The following is a 25,061-nucleotide window of genomic DNA, read 5'->3' as shown; positions in this document are numbered from 1 at the left end:
AAATGATCTTCTCACTTCCCCCACAGCCTTTAATACTTTATTTCTTCCTCATAACCTTTGCTTTCTTGATAATATTTTCCGCCATCTGTCTAGCCGCTACCGCACCAGAAGATTGGAACCTCGGCCAATGAATTCTACTCTCCATCGCCTTTCTGTTTATTATCCTCTTTTATGCTTTACTCCTTATCTTCCTCCCATAATGACTTCACCAAGCCTCCTCTTGTCCAAAACCATCACCCTTCTTTTCCTCACACTCCCCATTGCACTCACCAACCCCAGCCATCAGCCTTTTAATTGGACAGTAAGCCTCTGGCAGGAAAAAGTAATCCTCTCCTACAATGTCTTCGCTGCCAAGGAGAGATCAACTACCTGCAACGCACTGTCATCCTGGACTTTTAACAACAGATAGACCTTATAGCCACCGAGATCAACGAGAATTGGACATTGGCCTCCCTTGCTTGCAACGGCAAGATACCGCCCCCCAAATTGTACATTTGTATCCCCATCATACTCACCTCCCTCTTCAGCCCCGCTTCCCTCATTGCTTACTGCCTCTTGGGCCTCAGCTACTTGTTGCTGCTGCCATCCTGGCCCTTATTTGAAAAGAAGGGGGAAATGCGGTCACCCCTTGGGCTGAAGTGTGGTTTGCTGGCCTGGCGAGGGGAGCGGCCGCGGTAGGCCTAATTCTGCTGCCCCCATAATAGGGTGGTTGGTTGGGCCCACCGCCACCCCTAAAGGAAGCTCAGCATGGGCGCAGAGTGCCCTCGGGTCTCCCCTTCTCGGCAGCCATGCTTCCGCGGCCGCCCCTCCTCCCAGATGGCGCCACACGATGCCTGTGGGGCGGCACCCTTCTTCTTCTTTCTCCCTGAGCCTGCAGGGTGGAAAATTCCAGTCTGCCCTTTTCCCCTCCCCTGACAGCAGCAACAGCCAGGCGTGGGCAGAAAAATCCAGTCTGCCCTTTTCCCTCCCCCCGACAGCAGCAACAGCCAGGCGTGGGCGGGAAACTCAAGTCTGCCCTCCACCCCAGCAACAGCAGCCACCAATCCCTAAACCCTGCCCCTTCCCCCAGCAACAGCGACAGCCAATCCCTAACCACCACCCCTCCCCCGTCCGGTACCGCCCACTGACCATTCGCCAGCAACCAATCAGAACAGGGCGTGGCTTCGACCAATCAGCCTTCCCCAGCCCCTATAAAACTGTTGCCTCTCCCTCAGTAAAGTGGACTTGCGTGTTTACCTTGTCTCCACGGTAGTTCTTCTGCGGTGCGCCCTCCAGTCCTGAGAGCCCCCGACAAGGGCCTGGCCTCCCTTGTCCCCAGTTCGTCGCCTGCTTCTCCGGGCGACCCTGTCAGCCGAACCACGCAACCCCTTGTGAGACCGATCCCTCGTCTGCTGCCGGACTGACCCTTCATCCCAAGTGGGACCGACCCCTCGTCCCAAGCGGGACCGACCCCTCATCCAGAGCTGGACTGACCCCTCGTCCGCAGCCAGACCCCACCTCTACCAACCGAGCAAGCTGCTGCAATTATTCACAATTTTTAAAAGTGTAGAAGTCAGATCACGTGTTACTAGATCTACCATTCTATGTTATCTTGGTAAAAATAGTTATGTTAGGACCATGAAGACTTAAATTTAAGAAGAATCACAGAACTATGAACTAAAGTCACTGTGGCAGATAAGATCAAAGAACATTTCAAAACTTTCACCCTTAGATATGAAAACTAAACACAGAAATGACAAAAATAATTCTTTCAGAAATAAAATTTAACAAATTAGTATATTACAGCTTTAAAATATTTTGCTTAAATAATAAAAAAGTATGACTGGGATAGCATTGATTAGAATGTTTCTTGAATATTGTCTTCCCCTCAGAGTTTTCATGGGAAACTGGTGTAGGGAACTTTCCTCAAGTTCAACATTTCATGAGATTAATGCACTACATAATAAAAATGTGGGAAAAATGGCTCTGGGAGTTTTGGGACACATATTTTCTCTTAAAATGTTTCTCTGTTTCTGAAAATAGTGGAATAAAATGTATTCCTTCAACATAATTCTGACCAGTATTGACACATAATCATTTACTTAACATTCAATTTTCTGAGAGTACACATACCATATTTTAGATTGAAAATACCTGTGAGTCTATGTAACAATTCAATATTCTGACATCTTTTTGATAGTCATGGTTACTCTATTAGTCAGGGTTCTCTAGGGAGACAGAATCAATAGGAGATATCTGTCAATAGTAAGAGATTTTATAAGAGTCTCTCACATGACCGTGGGGATGCACAAGTCCAGGTTCCACAGGCAGGCTGCAAAGCAAGGGCTCTGATGAAAGCCCACTGACGGTCCTTGATGAGTGTCTGGGAGACAGTGGTTGTCCAAACAGGAGCTGGGAAATTGTCCTGGAATGCTGGAATCACTTCCCCTTAAAAGGCATTCAGCTGACTGGATAAAGCAGTACTCATTGCTGATGACAATCTCCTTGACTGACGGAGATGCAATCGGCCATCTATGCAGTAAACTCACTGGTGACTAAAGTCCATAAATGTCCTTGTATTACAACTAGCTCAGTGTTTGCTTGGCCAAACAACTGCGCACAATTACCTGGCCGAGTTGACACATTAGCCTAACCTTCACAGTTACTCCACTCATTTTGAATTGTGCACCTTTACAACCAGAAGTTTCTTTCTAATGATTCTCACCATATCTATGGTCCCTCATACATGGAAGACACTTATATATTTTAATGTAATATTTATTGTGACCTATGTATCTTAAAAAAAACTCAAAAAAAATTTAAAAATTTAAAACAATAAGAGGTTCTGTGGGCAGCGGACTTGCCCAGTGGTTAGGGCATCCGCCTACCACATGGGAGGTCTGCAGTTCAAACCCCAGGCCTCCTTGACCCATGTGGAGCTGGCCCATACATAGTGCTGATGCACGCAAGGTGAGCCCTGCCACGCAGGGATGCCCTCTGAGTAAGGGAGCCCCACTTGCAAGGAGTGCACCCCATAAGGAGAGCCACCCAGCATGAAAGAAACTGCAGCCTGCCCAGGAATGGTGCTACACACACAGAGAGCTGACACAACAAGATGATGCAATAAAAAGAAACACAGATTCACGTGCCACTGACAACAGAGTGGACAAAGAAGATGACACAGCAAATAGACACAGATCACAGATAACTGGGGTGGGGAGAAGGGGAGAGAAATAAATTAATTAATTAAAAAATAAGACATTCTGATTATGCCACACCCCACCACACCCCACTCATCCCACATCAACAACCTCTTTCATCAGGGACACACTCACTGCATTGGGGAATACATCTTGGAGCACTGCTATAACGCCTGGATTATAGTTGACATTGAAGATTACACTCTCCCCCAGTCCATTCAGTGGGCTATGGCAGGATATATAATGTCCTGCATCTGTCCCTGCAATATCATTCAGGACAACTCCAAGTCCTGAAAATGCCCCCATATCATACTGCTTCCTTCCTCTCCCTGTGCTCAGCAACTCCCCTGTACACTGTCTCCACATCAATGATACAGTTCCTTCCATTGCTAGAGTCACAACAGTTCTAGAGTAGAATACCAGTAAGTCCACTCTAATCCATATTTTATTCCACCATCCTGTGCACCCTGGGATAGTGATGTCCACTCCACCTCTAAATCGAGAGGGGGCTTAGATCCCACATAGCTGATGGATACAATTCTCCTGCTGGCAGTTGTAGACTCTCTCAGTTCCCTGGTGTGGTGGTTCACCATCCTCACCTCCCTGTTAGCTGACCTGAGTAAGTCCAACGAAACGGAGATTAAGGTGCCACAACTCCGCTGAGGCTCAGGGCCCAACTGTCACATGGACTGCCCAGACATTCAAGTCTACTGAGTATATACCAACTCCAGGTTCAGCACAAGTGACAGATGAGGCATGTGTAGAGAGGTCACATGTGAGTCCAACTCCATCATGCTCAGGGGCACAAATTCCAAAGTAGGGTCCACTGGCAAGGCATTGAACACCAGAGCCATCTGCCATGACCGTAGAACATGTGTGCCTCTGTAGCCCTCAGGAGCACCACTACCAGGGGTTGTTATCCACTTTAGCTGTCTCTGGGATCCTGCTGAGGTGTGCATAAGCGCAACCCTTCTCATGACCTCCCGGCTCATTTGGAAGTCTCTTAGCCATATAAACTCATTTGTCTTTATGATTTCCTCCTTTTATTCAAGGCGTTTTTCTAGTTGCATCACTAGCTGCTGCTTGGGAGTAATTCCTTGGTGCAAGGAAGGCTCAACCCTGGGAGTCATGTCCCATGCTGGGGGCATGCTGAGATTGGCTTAGACAGAGGCCACATTTGAGCAACAAGGAGGAGTAACTCTTATGCACCCTGCAGCTCTAGGCCTAGTTGGAATTTCAAGCACAGAGGCTCATAAACATAGTCATCAGTACCAAGGGCCCATCATCAGATCATCTTTCTTCATTGGTCTTTGCCTGCACACTAGGGGGACTGTTGCTGTTCTGCTGGGGAATGTGACAGAGCTCCCCAAACTGGCAACTCAGCACTCCCTCAGTTGTTGTTTGTAACTCTACCTACTATGATGATATCCAACGAATACCCAAACATTTTTATATAGCCTATATACATGCCCAGGAGAACTCCCTCCCAACCATGTGCCCCCCATCAATGACACCCCACACCAGTGTTCCTCCCCTGCCATAGTTGAACCCCACTGTGATTCAAAATTTCTTAAAAAATGAAGCATAATATATTGCCAAATTTGATCAGTACGTAAATGAAATAGTAATAGGTTTCAAGATTAGAAACAAAATTCATATTAATTTAGAAAATCTGAAATACAGTAAAAAACAGGGGTACTAAAAATTGAAAAATATCATAAAACTTTGGTTTTGATATTTTGCCTTTCATCACTGTAATAGCTGTTGCCCTGTATGTACAGTGGCAAGGCAATCTCTTCCATTCTTTCCTTGGTGCCTACACCCTTTTTATTTTTAATTTTTAATTTTTAATTTTGTCTTCAAAAAAATTTAGATTACAGTAAGGTCACATATACAATAGATGGGACTCCCATATAGTCAACATCAAACCCTTTTCCTCCTTCCCCAGCAAGATCTTTTCATATCCTCTTAGGTATGGGTCTTCATACTCCTTTTCTCCACTGCACCTGTCCTTCTCTAGTTTATTTCTCAATCTGATTATTATTGCCCCTTATTTAACTCTTATTTTGGAAGGGAACAACTGCCATCTTGTCTAGGTACTACCTTTAAATGTGTATATATTTTCAGAATCAATTATCTTTAAAGGCGTTTTCAATTACATATCCTTCAAATACATTTTATTTCTGAACTTAAGCTTATATTTATGAGTATTTTACTCCTACAATTAAATTTTAATTTCTCATTGTATTTTAATGCTGCCTTTTCAATGACTCTTATCATTCATATGAAGCATTTGAATTTCAGTTTCCTTCTTTTTAGTCTTTTAATTTGGTTTTCATGGTGGCAGTTTTTAGATTTTTTAAAAAACGTTATTTCTAGTGCTATAGATTCCCAATCCTATAGGTTCAGAGTCATTTTAATAGGACCTACAATTTTATCAACAATTGGTTTTCCTATTAGCAGGCACACAAAAGATCTGCCAAAGTAACTTATGTATAGCACATGGTCCAAAAACTCATCAGTAAGTTTTGCGCATACTGTATTTAAACACTTTATTTTAGAAATAACCTCTAACAAGAAAGAATAGGTGTAATTTTGTTTACTGGTATTTCAAATTTTTCCATCTACACATAAAAACCCTGCCCACCACAAGACACCTTGATTCTCTTACTTTGAGCATCTTGAAAACATGTACATTACTCGGAATTGTGTGGATTCAAACCATGAAAATGTTGGTCTCCTACTAATGGGGTAACATTCTGGGATTTCAGAATTGCACATCCAGGCTTCCTGTACCCTGGGGACATTCTGCTGCTATGTGGACTGTCATTTGTGGAAGTCACTAAACCCTATTCACAGTTGCATCTGCAGCATCTTTTGTGGAATCTCTCTTTTTTCTTTCTTTCTTTCTTTCTTTTTTAGTCAGGCCAGGAAAAAGATTTTATTTAGAAATGGGAGAAAGAAGAGAACTTGCTGAGAAATGGAGAGGATGGAAATAAGCACCATTACTGGTGTCGGCTCCTCTAGGCAGAGAAAGTGAGTTCTGGCTTGTGTGGTCATCTTCTAATGGGAAGGGCCCAAGCTGCTATTGGTTATCCCACCAATAATGGGAGCCAAAGTTGAGTACTCTTTGGAATATGCAGTGCCTCCCCTCAGCCCAGGAAAGAGTCCCAACTGGAACCTGAAAGTCAAGGTCAAGGCCTTGTCTGTTGGCCATGTTGTGGCTCATCTCATTTCCCTGTACTCAACTGTCTCAACTCACCCTCAGAGAGTTCATGCCATTCTTCTTAAAGGGGTGCTGAGGGGCCAAGGTCATTCTTCTGTAGTTGCTTCCTGCTAGTTAGTAGTCCCTGCCTGACAGGGCATGAACCTCTCTTGCTATTCTATTGTGTTTGAGGAAAAATGGGTCCACATCCTGGTTGGAACTGGATGAAATCCCCACATGATTAATAAGGCATTGATCCATAAGAAATAAACTTAATTGAATTTTGAAAATCCATGGTCCCAATAAAGAGATAAAGAAGATGGTGGCAAAAAGAACCAAAAAGGGGTGCAGTCATGACATACTAGACCACAAGAGTGAGAAAGGACAGGTACCTTCAGAGGCTGCTTCCTCCCAAACTTGATGGAAACAGCATTCTTCCTTGAATTCTTGTATGCTGCTGGTTAACTCCAGGCAGAGACTGTAGGAGACCTGCTAGGTTTCAGTATGAACTTCAATCCCAGTTCCTACAGCAGTGGTTATGCTTAGGACAGCTAGGAGAGGTGTGAAGAGGGACTGCCCTAGACAGAAACTCACAGAGACAGTATAGGCAGCAAGACAAGCACATGGCAAAGAAAATAAAGATGGTACTTAAGAGAGCCATTCCTTTATCTTACAGCTACATTCCTTACCTACTTATAAAATGAATTAAGTTTACCAAGATTTTTAACATGCTCAAAAACCTTCTGCATATGATCTAGAATTGAAGAGATATTATCATATTCATCAGTATGTAGGTAAGTACTTCATACTAATCAATGCATGAATCAATGCACAAACTCCCCTTTGAGCTGCAGTTAATAGATCTAAGCTCCAGGTTTGCAATACCATATATGTTATCTCCCCGTGGGAGCAGGCCATAATGCCAATTGTGTTTAAGTTCTACTCACAGTACTCTGATCATTGTTGCTTCACATGGTGAGTCCTTCACACAGCCAGCATGCTGCAGCATAGTTGATCTTAGAGAGAGACTAGGAAGGGAAGGCTCCAGTGTTTCACGTGCCTGGTGCACAGTGCCCTTCGACACTATGAAGGCACTATGGAGCCACTATGGAGGCAATGTCCATTGTATATCTCGCCATTAGCAATCCATCGATGGCTGCTGCAGGAGTCTGAAGCTGCAATGTACTCTTCATCCTCTTCAGGAGCATAACCAGAGATCTGGTAGATACCTTTATTTTGTAGAGGTCAGTGACCAACTTGGCCAACAACTCAAATGGACAGGCAACATGCAGGGTATTTCAGCCAGGTTTGGATGCTCAAGAGATTTTAAAAGAGATAGACTTCCATATTGTTGATCTTTACATACTTTCTAAATACCTCCAATATATTCTATAACATATTAAAAATGATATTACTTTTGCCAAGTTATGTAAATGAACAGGTATTTTACTTTAGCAGTATAGGAGAAACTACTTTCTCCAGTATTTTATGAAAACTAAGGGTTCCCAAAGCAATCAAGAGTATCTTTCCACACCACCACTTTAACATGCAGATTGAGGTGGCCTCTGATAGGTTTCCCTGCTATGAAGTTACTCTTTATTATTAATATCAATGTACAGTTCTAATTAATAATGGTTTCCTGGAATTAATCACTTAAATGCTTCAGTTTAGAAGATGCTTTTCCAAACTCCATATAATTTACCACAACCACATGGACTGGATACTTCACATTAAAATAAGCTTATTAAATTACAATTAGGGAGGCATATGTAGCTGAAGTGACCAGGTTCCCATCTACCATATAGGAGGCCGCAGCTTCAATTCCCAGGGCCTCCTGGTAAAGGCAAACTGGCCTGAGCACTGTAGAGCTGAAAGTCCATTGACATGGAGAGCTGACAGACCATGCTGCGCACAGCTGGTGCAGCAAGGTGACACGACAAAGTGAGACACAGAGGAGAGACACTGAGAGATGCAGCAGACTGGAGAGATGAGGCAGCTTGCGAAAATGAATGCCTCTCTACCACATCGGAGGTTCTGGGATCGGTTCCCAGAGCCTCTTAAAGAAAAGACACGGGAAGCACATGCGAGCACAAAAACAAAAAGGTGGGGGGAATAAATCTTTTTTAAAAAATGACAATTAGCAGCCAATGAAGCTTACTTTATTCATTAAAGAGAGGGCAGGTCTACATTTCCTCTGTTTAACTTAATTCCATTAAACATGAATTTAGAATTTCATTGTCTTAAAGACTTAATGTAATATTTATTTAATTGGCATTCTATAAATGTAGGGAGATTACATCTAAGTTAAATAAAATTGAAATCATTATAGCTTATTCCAGGAATGTTCTTTTTCCTTCCTTTACATAAGGTTTAAAACTTCTCTTTAATAAAATTCTAAAACTGTGAATAATCTTAAAAGCATACTGAATGCTAGGTTCTGGAATATATTACAATTGTTTAATTTGTTTCAATCATAATTTAGAAAAGATCTTCCATAGCTTTCAAGGACTTTTCATTTGCTTTCTGAAATTCATTAATAGGATTATTAACCACCCTTATTTTAAGGCTATTGAAAGGTTTAAATTGGGGAAGCACAGGACAAACTGATTTTTAATTCCACAGCCTAGATGACTGTTTTAATCTGCCACACCTAGCCCCTCACTCAGAGCTCTGGCAAAGAGAAGGCCCAAGGCGCTGGGAAGGTTAAAGGGCTCAGGAAAACCTTTCCCTTTCCCAATTCCCAAATGCCCCACTCCCTTCCCTTCCCACACTTGCCCACATAACAACACCCCTCATTAGCGTGGTACATTCGTTACAATTGATGACCACATATTGAAGCACTGCCACTAAGTGGGGATCATAGTTTACATTATAGTTTAAATTCTCTCCCATACAATTTTATAAGTTATGACAAGACATATAAAGGCCTGAACCTGACAATGCAACATCATTAAGCATAATTCCAGTGTCCTGAAAAGGTCCCTTATTACACCTATTTTTCCTTCTCCGTCCCCTCAGAACCCTGGTGGCCACTGTTTCCTCATCAATGATAAAAGTTCTTCCATTACTAGAATCACAATAAGTCTGTAACAGAATAACAGTAAGTCTACTGTAGTCCATCATTCATTCCCCGATTGTGAGGATTCTGGAATGGTGATGCCCAGTCTGTCTTTAACTGAGAGGAGGCTTAGAGCCCAATGGGCAGGTGGAGGGACTATCTTCTTGTAGCTGCAGACTCTGTCTGTTCTTTGGAATGGCTGCTGTCCATTCTCATCTCCTTGTCAGATGTCCTTGGTGAGTCCAATGAACAGGAGAGTAGGTGTTGCAAATCTCTTGGGTTTCGGAGCCTAACTGGCACACAGAAAGCCCAAAACTATAAGTCTCTTGGACATAAACCTATCAATTCTATTACTAACTATAGGTTCAAATGCAATTGGCAGGAGAGCCATGTGTTTGGAAACTGCAACTGAGTCCAACTCTGTCACACTGGGGAGCATAAATTCCAAAGTAGGATCCAATGGTGGGGTGCCAAACTCCTCAGACATCAACCTAGCCTATAGTGTCTGGCTGTCTCCAGAGCTCTCAGGAACCCAGCTATTTGAGGCACTTATTTACTGTAGCAATTGGATCCTACTAGGACTTGCATAAGTGTAACCTCTAGAATGATCTGCCCACTCACTTTGAAGTCTCTTAAACCATATAAACTCATTTGTCTTTACTGTTTCCCCCTTTTGGTCAATGTCTTTTTCCAGTTTCTTTGCTACTTGGTGCTTGGCAGTAATCCCTAGGTGTAAGGGAGCCTCATCCCTGGGCATTATGTCCCATGCCAGGGGGAAGATAGTGCATTTATATGTTGAGTTTGGCTTAGAGAGGCCACACTTGAGCAACGGGGAGGCTCTCCGGAGGTAACTCTCAGGCAGCCTATAACACTAAGCTCGGTTTCAATTTCAAAAGTAAAGGTTCATAAGTACAGTCATCAATGTCAAGGGCCCATCAATGGCCCATGCTCTTTTTCTACTCGCTGCCCCTATACTCAGGGGATTCTTGCCATCCCATTAGGGAATGTGGCAGAACTGGACATTTAAGGTTCTCTTGGTTATTGTGTGATTCTTCACCCACTGTGACAATGCCCATGAACATCTGACCACACGCCTCACATACATGCCCCAGGTGAACCTCTTCCCATGAATCCCCCATCATTGTCACCCCACACCAATGATCCTCCCCTGCCACAGCTGGAGCCTTTCTTAGACCCAACATTTCTTCAAAACATGAAGCCAATGAAATAACCAAACACAATTAATTAGAAAATGAAATGATAGTTTAAAAAATAACAAAAATTTTTTTAAAATTGAAAAAAAATTTTTTTCATTATGCCTTTCATCACTATAAGATCTGTTGTCTTGTATGTACAGTGACATTTTCTTCCATTTATTCCCCTAGTGTCTTATTTTCTTCATTGTATCTTCAGAGAATCTTTAGGTAATAGAAAAGCCATGTGGAGAATATAGGGTATTCCCATATACTCAATATCCTCCCCCTTTTCCTGTTTCCCCTATCAATAATATTTTACATGTGGATGGTATATTTGTTACAGTTGATGTACAAATATTGAAGCATTGCTACTAACCCTGGTCAATGATATACATTATGGTTTATAATTTGGACCCTACACTTTTATAAATTTTGATGACATTTAACAAGACCTGTAGCCATCTCTGTAAGACCATGTGGAACAATTCCATCACCCCAAAAATGCCACAAGTTCCACCTATTTTATTTCTCTCTCACCTCCCCTTGGGACCTGGGCAAGCATCATGCTTTACTCCTTCAAGAACGAGATTCATAGTTACTTACAACAACACTGAGGGCTCCATATACTGGCCTGTCCTCCCATTTAAGCACTGCCTACAATCTCAAGAGACTCCTGCTGCTCTATTTGAGAACACAGCAGGACTCCCCAGGAGGCCACCCCTTCCCTCTCATTATGTGGGTCTCCACCCTCTGATAACACATACTACAATGGAATGAACACTCACACACTCCCTAGAAGCCTGCCTCAGGTGGGCCCTGTCCTGCATGCTCCCCACCTCCAACATCCTAAACCAATAACTCTCCCTTCCATATTTGCCAAAATAACATTCTCAATGTTGTCATTTCAACCACATACCCACAAATGCCAATGTGTTCACCTGCTCCCTCCCCCAACCCTCTCCCCAGTTCCATGTACAGTTCAACCCACCCTCCCCTCTCCAACCCCTCACAAACCAGCACCACCCAACCCAACAGCATCACTGCACTGCTGTCACACCCATTCACTACACAACTAATCCCCAGAGTTCATCTGTTCCCTCCTCCAACCCTTGCCCCAGTTCCATGGACAGTGCAACACACCCCCACCCCACCCCCTCGCAGACCAGCACCACCCATCCCAATAGCCTCGCTGTACCACCGTCATGCCCATCCACTGCACAGCTACACCCTTCCACCTTATCATCAGTTTTCCCCATAAGGGTACTGGCTCACATCCCTCTACACCATTGCTGACAGACACTTAAATTTAAGCAAGGATTAAAATAAAGTGGTCATTTACTGGCAAAGCAGCTGTGTTTCATGGATAGGGCACTGACCTTGGAGTTTCCACTCCCAGGTGAGAATCCAGATCTGAGTCATATTAAGTTGTGAGATCTCAGGCAAGACACTGGACCTTTAATTAACCTTCCCCAGCATCTACACTACATATTTTATATACATTAAGTCATTCATAGACAAATGTCATGATTTACTATCCTCCTCCTCAGGTGGAAAACTGAGGTACAGAATTCTATGTGCAACAATGACAAAAAATAGAAGTAAACTTCATCAGAAGTCAAAAGTTCTGTCACTCAAAGGACGTTATCAAGAAAGTGAAAAGAACCTACAGAAATAGTTGCAAATCTTATTTCCAGTATAGGTTTAAATAGCCACTATGTATAAGAGAACACCTACAACTCCACAACAAAAAGAAAAACAACCCAACTAAGAATGGGCAAAGGACTTGAACAGATGATTCCCAGAGGATATATCAAATACCAATAAGCACAAGAAAAGATATTCAAAGTCATTGTTCATTAGGGAAATTCCTATAGAACATATGGTATCTGCAGGGTCAGCATTTGTGACTCCATGGAGGTTGAAATGATCTGGAAGATGTCAAGAAAACACTGGCAATTTTGGAAATTTAGGTGAGATACAGAACAAATGGGAGGCACCATGGGAACTTGTCATTGAATTTTAGAACCATTTGTAGGCTGATTATTACAAGTTACTTTAGGTTGCCATTAACTACAATTCTTTTCTTCTACTGTCTTTGCTATTCTTCTTACAGTAAGAAGGGTGGCCCAGCAGCAGCTCATACTGTACTTGTTAATCTACAAACTCCACTCTACCCTCCTGCCCAAGGCCAGAATACTCCCTGAGTAATTCATGGTTAAACACCAATGTGCTCACAGATACTCTGTGACCTCTGAGCTCCCAAGGAATAAATGATAGTGGAGCTTCCCAAAGACCAAGAAGATGAGGTGGCCCATCTAATGCTGAGGAGAGGTCACTATTCTTCATCTAAGATATAAATATTACCTTTTTTGTTTCTTTCTCTTTCCACTGACTTCAGATAAGGATATCTAATTATGTATAATATATTTGATATATACAATTTCCTAGCAGAGGAAAGCATCAAGTGGGGTCCTCTTCAAACTGGCCCCTTCTTTAAAAGGGCATCCACAAAAGGCAGCAGATTATAAACTCCATGGTAGGGGTCTTGACCTCAGCAACTTTTTTTCCTCCACTGATTAAGAATTTTGCAATCGCAAAGTGAAATGGACTTGAGGGATTTATGTTTAAGCAAAGCATGTGCTCTGCCACAGATGTTCCTCCACTGGATTATAGGGTCTTTGACTTGACCACTGTTTCCTTTCCCACCTGTTCTTCTAAAGCACCAAGGGAACAAAGTACCTGAGCAAACACTACACAGCATGATCCGATATGGAGTTTTCATTTCTGTAATTGGGAATGACTCTAAGTGGAAGCAAAAACAGCACATATTCTGGAAGCACTCACTCTTGAGGAAATATCTGCATAAGAAGATCAGAGCATTCTTCCTGGCTTTGTCTGGAGAGTCATTCTGTTTCCATATCCTGGAAGAAATGAGGATTGGGGTATGGTTAAAAAAAGAGATTTTCCAGGTAAAGAACTAGGTTTTACAAGCATCAGTGTTCCCTTAGGTGGCAAGAACTCTGTGTACAGGGACTGGGGACTGTCTATGTGTAAGTCTGAGTGGTGTGCTTGGGAATGTGGGGGCAGGGGAGGGGGTGTGAGTGTGGGTCCTGGAGAGGGGCAGTGGGATGCATATCCTTGAACACACTTCTAGCCTCCACTCTACACCCAGAACCCAAATCCAAGGATTAGGAATAAAACCTGAACTTGCTCTCAGTTGAGAGGGATTGCTGTCCAGCTGCTGCTCAGTACTTCCCAAGGCCTGGCAGGCTTTCTGGAGGACTTGTGTGAAGGGGCTACTGCCTGGCTTCTTCCACACACTGGCTCTCACACTCCTGCTGACCTGGTCTCCTGGAATGAACCAGGCCCAGCACAGAGTCTCTGGACCACAGGGCCCAGGGCTCCCTGCTCCTCTCAGCACCCACAGCTCCAGTGAGACAGGTCAGCCCTGTCCCCCACACTCTACCACCCCCCTCCCTGTGAACTTTCCTCAGGCCACACAAGTTTTCCTGTACTGGGTCACTTGGACATGCATAAATGTTTTCTTCCCTCCCTCCCCCAGCTGCCAACACTGTTCCAGAACAAGTCTGCTTCCAGAAATTATTCTGTACTCATTCAAGAAAACAAGACTTGGGAAGAAAAGGAGATGAAGAGAAAGAAGAGGAAATGTGGAGCAGGTCAGAAGAAGAGGGGAAGGGAAACAAGTGCATATGGAATCCACTGCTTTTCTATCTATCTTTTTGGTATTTCAGGAAATTTGGCAAAACGGAGGGGAACACTAGGTAACTGAGATTAACATTTTATGTGAACATGCAAGTGGAGCAAGGAACTAGATGGTGAAAATAGGCACAGGAGGTAAAGGATGCCCTAACAACTTCTACCCAGGGGACAGAAACGCTTTCCATAAAAGCACCTAAGTTGCTCGGCCATCCAGCCAATGGCTCCTTAATTTGGGCAAGAGGGCTGTAGGTGCCTGTAGGGTCACCATATACAGCTTCCTCTTCCCTTACTCTCTGTGCCTTTCCAGATTCTGGAACATGTGTTTGTGTTCCAGATCTTAGTATCAACAGCTACGAAGACCATGCATGAACTGAAGGCCTTTGTCAGACCCTCAGAGGAGCTGGTGTTTGCAGACTGAAAGGCATAATTCCCTGAAATGGGGACACCTCAGTACTCAACCCCTTATACCCATTCTTTAATCAGCTGATTTAGTGAAAGTCTGGTTTTTAGTTTGACAGATTTAAAGGGAGGTTTAGAAAGAGACTTTACTTTTAATATTAGGTATCATTATATTAAACAATATTTATCTCCTACAAGTTTTCTTAATATTTATCTAGCACTCTAAAGAGAGTTAGAACTTCCTGAATTATCCTATGTCTGTCTCCCTAGCAGCTTTCACCAAAGACACTCCTTCTCTCATACAACCCCATTTAGTCATAGTGGAACAAGTGTAAATGTAAACCTTAGCATCTGTCCTCAGGCCAATGTCTTTCTAAACACTACCTTTACTGAACTCTGTTCACTCAGCTGGAAGGGAATGTGGGTACAGTATGACTCAGGGTCTAACAGTGTAACTTGGACTTCCCTGTCTTTTATACTTGCAAATCAATTTTGTTGGGTATAAAATTAATGGCTCCATTTTCTTCTGACACAATGTATTGTCTTCAAAAACCTTGATGAGGATCTAATTTTCTATCTATTGTGCTAAATGCACAAACAATTTTTTCTTTTTCTGGAAAGCCCATCAATTCTACTAGACTATATATTGTCATTATGTTCATTCTCATTCAGTGCTCAAAGCATTCCTTCTATTTACAGACAAAAATTATACCTTTAAATTTATTTCAGGTCTCTGCTTTGGTTTTGTCTTTTCATGCACACCAGTTATTCACGTATTGGCTCTTCCGTACCTATCATTAGCTTTTGACACTTTTTCTCAAATCTTTAAAAAAATTTTATTTTCTCTTGAATATTTTTTTCTCTCATCAACTTCTATTTCTTATAAGGCATTATCATTCACTGTGTTTCTTCTAGCTTGCATTACATTTTGAAGTGATTTTTCCTTTTTTTCCATATTTTTTCCACATTTCTGTCCCTTCAATTTTTATTATCTGATGTCTTTTCATATCTTGCTTCATTTTCTTAATGCCTAATGCCTTGTTTTTTGAAAAACTACACCATAAAGGACACTGAAAGGAGGATTTTTCATTTCATTGTGTGCTGTTACTCTGCATTTATTCCTTTTTTGCCCTTTATTACCTTTGTATGTCAATTGACATATTTTTTCTATTGGTCATTTTATATGATTTTTTCCCCTTGAATTTGTAGTCAGTATTATGATTCAGAACAGCTTTCCAAACCTCACAGAGCTGTCTCTCCTGTAGTTTCTGTACAATGTACAAAGACATGGCAGTTTAATTCTGGGTATTTCCTGGTTCCATATTTCTCCCACTCTTAAATATATGCCTTTGTTCTTTCTCTGTGGTAACAGTCCTTTTCATTCTGCATCTGATTATTGCCTTTTAACCCAATATTAAGTTGTTTTTCTAAAATGGAACAACTGCCATCATCTTGCCAAAATCTAGTCATAACCCTCAAATGTGCATATATTTTCAGGATCATTTAGTTTGAGGTGTTTTCAGTTATATGTCTTAAAATGTAATTCATTTCTGAATTAATTTTGTTTAAAAGTATTTTATCTAATAATTAACTTTTAGTTTCTTTTATTTTTTAAAATTTATTTCTCTCCCCTTCACCACCTCCCCCAGTTGTCTGCTTTATGTGTCCATTCACTGTGTGTTCTGCGTCTGCTTTTATTCTTGTCAGCAGCACCTGGAATCTGTGTCTCTTTTTGTTGCATCATCTTGCTACATCAGCTCTCTGTGTGTAGCACCATTCCTGGTCAGGATGCACATTTTTCGCGCTGGATGGCTCTCCCTTCAGGGTGCACTTCTTGCCCATGGGGCTCCCCTATGTGGCAGACACCCCTGCATAGCATGGCACTCCTTGCGTGTATCAGCACTATGTGTAGGGCAGCTCATCACACAGGTCAGGAGGCCCTGGATTTGAACCTTGAACTTCCCATATGATAGACAGATGCCCTAACTATTGGGCCAAATCTTCTTCCCTTTAGTTTCTTATTATTACTCTTGAAACTGAAGGTAAGTTCAAGTCAATTCAAAGAGGATTACTATCAATTTGTGATGTTAAATATAAACTCCAACATAACCTTACAAATAAAATATCTAAAAAACATACAGAAAAAGAAATAAGAATGGGGGAAAAAACTGTTTCACTGCAAAAGATCAACTATACATAAAAGAAGGCAGGAATGGAGGAAATAAGGGGGAAAAGTACAGGATGTATAAGAAATGAATTTAAAATGCCTAAATAACTCCTGCTTTTCAAAGTATTGCTTCAAAATAAATAGATTTTTAGGTGTACATTCAAGAGACTTAAATCTTTTGACTGTCCATGCCCCAGCTGGGCTTTGAATCTCAACAGTTCACTGGACTCACCCAGTACAACTCACTAGGAAATGATGGCACAATAATGATGGGCTGATGGCACAACAACCATCCCAGGAACCATAAAGAGTCTACAACTGTAAGCAAGATATTCTCATGCATCTTGATCTATGGGAGCAAAGCCCCCTCTCAATTAGAAGTGGAATGGGCATCACCATCCCAGAATCCTCAGCACTGGGGGAATGAACTATGGACTAAAGTAGACTTACTGGTATCCTACTGTAGACTTACTGTGATTCTAGCAATGGAAGATTTATATCATTGATGTGAAGGCAGTAGCCATTAGAGGTTCTGAGGGAAAGGAGAGGGAAAAACAGATGTAATATGGGGGCATTCTTGGGACTTGGGAATTGCCCTAAATGACATTGCAATACAGATACAGGCCATTCTATATCTTCCCATAACTATAAAAGTGTGTGGGAGAGAATATAAATTACAATGTAAACTATAATCCATGATTAGAAGCAATGGTCCAAAATATGTTCATCAATTGTAATGAATGTACCACACTGATGAAGGATGTTAATGTTGGAAAATTTAGGAGGTGTAGGGAATGGGGCATACAGAAATCCCCTATGTTTTTTATACATCATTTTTGTAATCTAAGTATCTTTTAAAAAATAAAGAAATAGATTAAACTCACTCATCAAAATACACATATTGGCAGAATGTATTTTAAAAATACTTCAGAGAAGCGGACTTGGCTCAATGGATAGAGCATCCACCTACCATGCGGGAGGTCCAAGGTTCAAACCCCGGGCCTCCTTGACCCGTGTGGAGCTGGCCATGCGCAGTGCTGATGCGCGCAAGGAGTGCCGTGCCACGCAGGGGTGTCCCCCGCGTGGGGGAGCCCCACGCGCAAGGAGTGTGCCCATGAGGAAAGCCGCCCAGCGTGAAAAGAAAGAGCAGCCTGCCCAGGAATGGCGCCGCCCACACTTCCCGAGCCGCTGACGACAACAGAAGCGGACAAAGAAACAAAGACGCAGCAAATAGACACCAAGAACAGACAACCAGGGGAGGGGGGGGGGAATTAAATAAATAAATAAATCTTTAAAAAAAAAAAAAGAATCAATCAGGGAAGCAGATGTGCCTTAACTGATAGAGCATCTGCCTACCATATAGGAGGTTACGGTACCATAACCAGGGCCTCCAGGCCCACATGGTAAGCTGGCCCATGCACAGTGCTGCCACAGGCAAGGAGTGACATGCCATGCAGGGGTGTCCCTCATGTAGGGGTGCCCCATGCACAAGGAGTGCACCCCTCAAGGAGCACCACCCCACATGAAAAACACAGCCCACCCAGGAGTGCCACCACACACGAGAGACCTGATGCAGCAAGATGAGGCAACCAAAAGAGACACAGATTCCCGGTGCCAACTGAGAAGAATACAAGCAGACACAAAAGAACACACAGCTAATGGACACAGAGAACAGACAATGGAGGGGAAGGGGAGAGAAATAAAATAAATCTTTAAAAGAAAAAGAATGAGTCAATCATCAAGACAACTTCAGAATGGAAACTGAGGATGTGAACAATACTATAAACAAACTGCACCTAACATATATAGAACACCACTCAACAACAGTAGATTACACATTCTTCTAAAGCGTCCATGGATCATTTTCCAGGCTAGACCATCTATCTATTAGGGCACAAGACAATAAAAATTAAAAGACAGAAATCACACAAAATCCTTTCCTACCCCAATGGATTTATATAAAAATCAACAGAAAGAAAACTGAAATTGTACAATTAAGTAGAAACTATATGACCCATTTTAAAATAACCAATGGGATAATTTACCAAAATCCACCTACAAAGAAAACCAGGAAATTCTTAGAGAAAAATTTTTTTTTAAATGTCCAAAAAACTTTGGAAAGGAGCAAGGCACTACTCATTGGGAAACATAACTATAAATTCTTACATTAAGGAAGAATGATATTTAATCAATTACCTTTCCTCATATCTTGAGGAAAGAAGAGAAAACTAAACAACATTAGTAGGAGGAAGGAAATAATAAAGACTAGAGACAAGGGAGATAAAGCACAGAAAAACAACTGAGAGGATCAATGAAACCAAAATTTGGTTCTTTGCAAAGATTAATAAAATTGACAAACCTTTATCCAGACAGACAAAGAAAATGAGAGAAGATGCAAATAACTATTTAAGGAATGAAAGTGGGAACATTAACACTCATCTGGCAGAAATTAAAAGGGTTATAAGAAAATACTATGAACATTTATATGTCAAGAAACTAGATAATCGAGAAGACATGAACAAATTCCTAAAACATAAAAATAAACTGCTCTGACTCAAGAAGATATAAAAGATCTTAAGAGACCTATGAAAGCAAAGAGATTGAATAAATAAAAACCTCCCATCAAGGAAAGGTCAAAGTCCAGATGGCTTCAGAGAGAATTGTACCAAACATTCGAACAAGAATTAAAGCCAATCCTTCCCAGACTCTTCCAAAAAACTGAAGAGGTAGGAATTCTTCCTAACTCATTCCATAAGGCTACTATTGTTCTGATACCCAAACCAGAGAGACACATCAAAAGAAAACAAAGAACAACTTCCATATGAATAGAGAAGCAAAAACTTCCAACAAAACACTGGCAAATCAAATCAAACTACATATATTATAAGGATTATACCCCATGGCCAAGGGTGACTTATCTCCAGAATGCAGTGGTGGGCCAACCTAAGAAAATCAGTCACTATAGTAACACCACATTAAAAGAACGGTGGGGGAAATCTATGATCACTTCAATAGCACAGAGAAGGCTTCTAATGAAATCTACCATGATTTCATAATAAAATTGCTCAGAAAAATAGGAATGAAACAACAAGCAAATACAAAAACTCACAGCTAACATTGTAGTCAATGTGAGAAACAATGAAAGCTTGCAATGAAAGAATAAAACCTGAGGCCAGGAACAAGACAAGGATGCCCACTGTTACCACTTCTATTCAAAATTAAACCGGAAGTTCTAGTGAGGGTTATTAGGCAAAAAAAGAGAAAGGCATTCAAATCAGAAATCAAAAACTACCACTATTCTCAGATGATATGATCCTTCCTATTGAAAATCCCAAAAAAGCCACAAGAAATCTACTAGAGGAAATAACATCAGAAAAGTTGTAGGGTATAAGGTAAACACTAAAAAAATCAGTTTTGTTTTTCCATTCCAGGAAAGAACACTCTGAAATGGGCATTAAACATCAATTCCAGTAGCTGCAACACCTAGTCTGCAGTTCACTGATGTCACCCAGGATAACTAACAAGGAGGTGGGGATGGACAACCACCATACCAAGGAACTGAGAGAGTCAACAACTGCAAGCAAGAGAATCCCATCCATCAGCCATATGGGATTGAAGCCTCCTCTCAATTAGAAATGGAGTAGGTATCCCCATCCCAGAATCCTCAGGATTGGGGAATAAAATATGGATGAGAGTAGACTTACTAATATTCTACTATACACTTACTGGTATTCCAGCAATGGAAGAAATTATATCATTGATGTGGAGACAGTGGCTGCTGGAGGTGCTGAAGGCAGAGAAAGGGAAAAAGAGGTGTAATATGGGGGCATTTTTGGAACATGGAATTGTCTTTACTGACATTGCAAAAACAGATACAGGCCACTATATATCCTAAAGAATTGAAAGCGAGTGAGTAGAAAGAATGTAAACTATAATCCACGCTTCATGGCAATGCTCCAAAGGTGTTCATCAATTGCAATGAATGTACCACATTAATGAAAGAAGTTGTTAATGTGGGGAAGGGTGGGAGGTGTGTGGACTGGGGCATTTGGAAATCCCTTATATTTTTTGTGTAACATTTTCTGTAACCTAAGTACATTTGAAAAAATAAAAAATATCTTTTAAAACATTCCATTCACTATAGCCTCTAAAAGAATACCTGAGAATGAATGTAAATAAAGAGATGAATGAACTATACACTGAAAACTGCAAAGCATTTAATTTAATTTGACCTAAATTATGACCTAATTCATCTTAATTAATTAAAGATCATCTAAATAAATTGCAAGATACCATGTCCTTCTTTCAGATTTAATATTGTTACAATTTCAGTACTATCTGAAGTGATCTACAGATTAAATGCAATCCCCACGCTGTGGGGAAGGCAACACATTTACATGCTGAGTCTGCCTTCTAGACTGGCCACATCTGAGCAACAAGGAGGCTCTCAGGAGGGAACTCCTGGCACCCTGCAGCTCTAGGCCTTGCTCTTATTTCAGGTGCACAGGCTCACAAGCGTAGTCATTAGTATCAAGGGCTCATTGTTGGACCTTCCTTCTTTTTTGGTCTTTGCTGTTGCACTTGGGGGATTGTTGGTGTTCTTTTAGGGACTGTGATAGAGCTCCCCTGACAAGGAACTCAGCACTCCCCCAGTTGTTGTTTTTAATTGTAACCACTATGAAAATATCCAAACATTTTTATGTACCCTGGATATATGCCCTGGAGAACTCCCTGCCAACCATGTGTGCCCTGTCAGTAACATCCCACACCAATATTCCTCCCCTGCCATTGCTGAACCTCTCTGTGATCCAAAACTTCTTCAAAAATGAAGCCCAATATATTGCCAGGTTCCATTAATAGTAAAATGGAATATAGTGATGAGGTTAAAGGTTAGATATAGAATAGATATTTAGAAAACTTCAGGTAAAAATAAATTGGGGTATCAAAAATTTTAAAATGCAAAAGTTGTATTTTTGGGGAAACGGACTTTGGCCCAGTGGTTAGGGCGTCCATCTACCATATGGGAGGTCCGCGGTTCAAACCCCGGGCCTCCTTGACTCTGTGTGGAGCTGGCCATGCGCAGTGCTGATGCGCACAAGGAGTGCCGTGCCATGCAAGGGTGTCCCCCGCGTGGGGGAGCCCCACGCGCAAGGAGTGCGCCCGTAAGGAAAGCTGCCCAGCGTGAAAAGAAAGAGCAGCCTGCCCAGGAATGGCGCCGCCCACACTTCCTGGGCCGCTGATGACAACAGAAGCAGACAAAGAAACAAGACGCAGCAAAATAGACACCAAGAACAGACAACCAGGGGAGGAGGGGAAATTAAATAAATAAATCTTTAAAAAAAAAAAAGTTGTATTTTTGATGTTTTGCCTTCCATCACTGCAGTAAGTGTTGCCCTGTATGCAAACTGGCAAGGCAACTTCTTCTGCCGAGGGATTACTACCAAGGACCAGCTGATGATGTAACTAGAAAATGACCTTAAATAAAAGGGTCAACTTGGACCAGCAGAATATCTCAGCCTACATATAATAGCAGTAGTTAAAAAAGCTTTTTGACCTGAATAAAAGGGGGAAATGGAAAGGACAAATGAGTTTATATGGCTATGAGTCTCCAAAAGGAGCCGGAGGTCATCAGAGGGGTCGCCCTTATGCACACCTCAGCAGAGTCCCAGAGACAGATAAAGTAGATACAACCCCAGGTATTCGTTCTTCTGAGGGCTACAGGGACCAACAGCTTCTATGGTCATGGCAGATGGAGTTCAGCGACATGTCAGTTGGCCCTACTTTGGAGTCTGTGTTTCTGTGTGATGGAGCTGGACTCAGATCTGATCTTTGTCCCCAAGCCTCTCTTGTTACTTTTACCGGATCTGTAGTTGGTGCTGGGGTTTAGTGTATACCAGGGGACCTGAGTCTCTGGACTGTCCATGGGATAGCCAGGCCCTGAGCCTCAATAGAGCCTCCTGCACTCTGGTTTACTGGACTTACCCCACTCAGCTATCATGGAGGTGAAGAAGGTCAACCACCACACCAGGGAGCCAAGAGTGCCTACAACTGAAAGCAGAATTGCATCCAGCATCCATGTGGAATCTAAGCCCCCTCTTGATATAGATGTGCAGTGGACACAACCATTCTAAGACCCACAGGATGGAGGAATAGAGTATGGATCAGAGTGGACTTACTGATATTCTATTCATGAACCATTGTGATTAGTAATCGAAGAAACTGTGACATTGGTATGGAGAAAGTGGCCATGGTGGCTACTGGGTGCAGGGAGTGGGGGGAAGAGATGTGATGTGGGCACATTTTCAGGGGTTGGAGTTGTCCTGGGTGGTGCTGCAGGGACAGTTACAAGACATTGTATGTCCTTCCATGGCCCACTGGGTAGATTGTGGGAGAGTGTGGGCTATGGTGTGGACCATTGACCATGAGGTGCAGCGGTGCTTACAGATGTATTCACCAAGTGCAATGAATGTCTCATGATGATGGAGGAGGTTGTTATAGGGGGAGAATTAGACTGAGGGGGATGGAGGGTATATGAGAACCTCATTTTTTAAAATGTAACATTAAAAAAATAAAGACAAAAAAATGAAGAAAAAAATAACTAAATGTAATACCTACCAAAATCTCTGCAATCTTTTTTTAGAAATGGAAAAAGTTGATCCTCAAATTCATATGGAATAGCAAAGTACCAACTCGCTAAAACAATCTTTCAGAAGTCTCTAACTATATAATAAGCACATGCAACCAAGATATCATCCCAAATTATACAACATAACATAAAAAGAACTAGAAAAATCTCATCTATTCTCCAGGGGAAAAAACAATCAGCCAATACAGTCCCAAATGAACCACAGAAGGAATTATGTGACAAAGCACTCTCTGCTCAATGAGAAAGGTAAATCCTCTTGGAATGAAAGAAAAGATAGTTCTCAACAAAGAAATATAAACAACAACAAAAATGTAAAAGGAAACTTTAGACCTATATAAAAAATATCCAAAATTCAAGGACAACCCTAGAAAGATGGAGACAGAGCAAGGAGCTCCTAGAGTCAGCTCCTGCTACAGGGCAGTTAGTAATCACACAGCACTATCTAAAGCACCTGTTTGGGTGTGCCAGGAAGCCAGAAGAGCATCCTGCAACATCCTTGAAAGAATGGAAGGAAGGAGACTGCCCATCTGCAGAGAAGATTCAGAAACAGAGCACCCCATGCCCTGGAGGCTGGTGCCCATCCTCCAATGGAGGCACAAGCCACCTGGGGAGCTATTCTGCAGCTGAAATAGGAAGCTCCACTTCCCAAAAATGGGGAAGGAAAAGGTAGTTGGGCACCAACTTTAGCTCCTGATGAGTACATTCAGAGGGCTACAGTATATAATCCTAAGAACAGCTAAAGTTTGAACCTGACCAAGTCAGAAAGAGGCTGGGAACTGCCATCTTAACTCCATGCCAGGCACAAGGAGAAGCAGGACAGAATAAAAATCCCAGTGCTGGTTCAGCGCCTTTCCATCCAGATCAGATTGCAGTTCTAGCATAGGACCCAGCCTCACCTCCAGCAGGCAGGAAGCTGGGGGACCTGCATTAGCCTCTTTGGGAAATTACCAGCCAAGTTGACATGCCAGTGAATATCCTACTATAGCAGCACAAGCTGCCCCAAGAGCTACCCTCTGGCTAGAAATGGAAGCTCCATTTTCCCAAAAATAGGGGAGGAAAAGAGCTGGCCACTGATTTCAGCTACTGATTAGAGTCTAACCCTAAGAATACCTAAAGGATAAACCTGTCCAAGTTGGAAAGAGGCTGGTGGCCACCATTTTAACCCCACCCCCAGCATGAGGGGAAGTCAGGCTGACAGAAAGTCTCGGTGAACAGTAGGGATCAGTTTCTTGCACCCAGATCAGCCTGCAGTCCTATCCTAGGCTTCAGCCCCACCTCTGGCAGGGAGGAACCTGGTGGGCTCTGCACCAGCCTATCCAGGTAACTGCAGGAACCTTTAGCTGACACGGACTGAATAACCAGAAGTGTACCAGGACAACTGTGGTCTTCTTGGACCTGCAACGCATAGATTGCTGCCCATGCCTGCAGCTCTGTCCCTGCCCAGGCAGGGGTGAAAGGGGCGTGAAGCTTCATCAGTCTCTCTGGGCAGTT

The 25,061-nt window shown here is 42.3% G+C and overlaps 1 long non-coding RNA gene across 2 annotated transcripts in view; it reads right to left on the bottom strand.

The window, feature by feature from the left end:
• Positions 1-25,061, bottom strand: part of LOC131273461 (uncharacterized) — a 76,671-nt gene that overhangs the window by 15,646 nt on the left and 35,964 nt on the right. For both annotated transcript variants that reach the window (XR_009180696.2, XR_009180695.1), the window contains one exon: positions 13,483-13,559. This is a non-coding gene — a long non-coding RNA (uncharacterized lncRNA). The remainder of the gene's footprint in view (positions 1-13,482; positions 13,560-25,061) is intronic.

Source organism: Dasypus novemcinctus, chromosome 15 (assembly GCF_030445035.2).
Source record: "Dasypus novemcinctus isolate mDasNov1 chromosome 15, mDasNov1.1.hap2, whole genome shotgun sequence".
NCBI lineage: Eukaryota > Metazoa > Chordata > Mammalia > Cingulata > Dasypodidae > Dasypus > Dasypus novemcinctus.
Note: the sequence above shows the minus strand (reverse complement) of the source record. Positions and strands in the feature narration are given on the sequence as shown.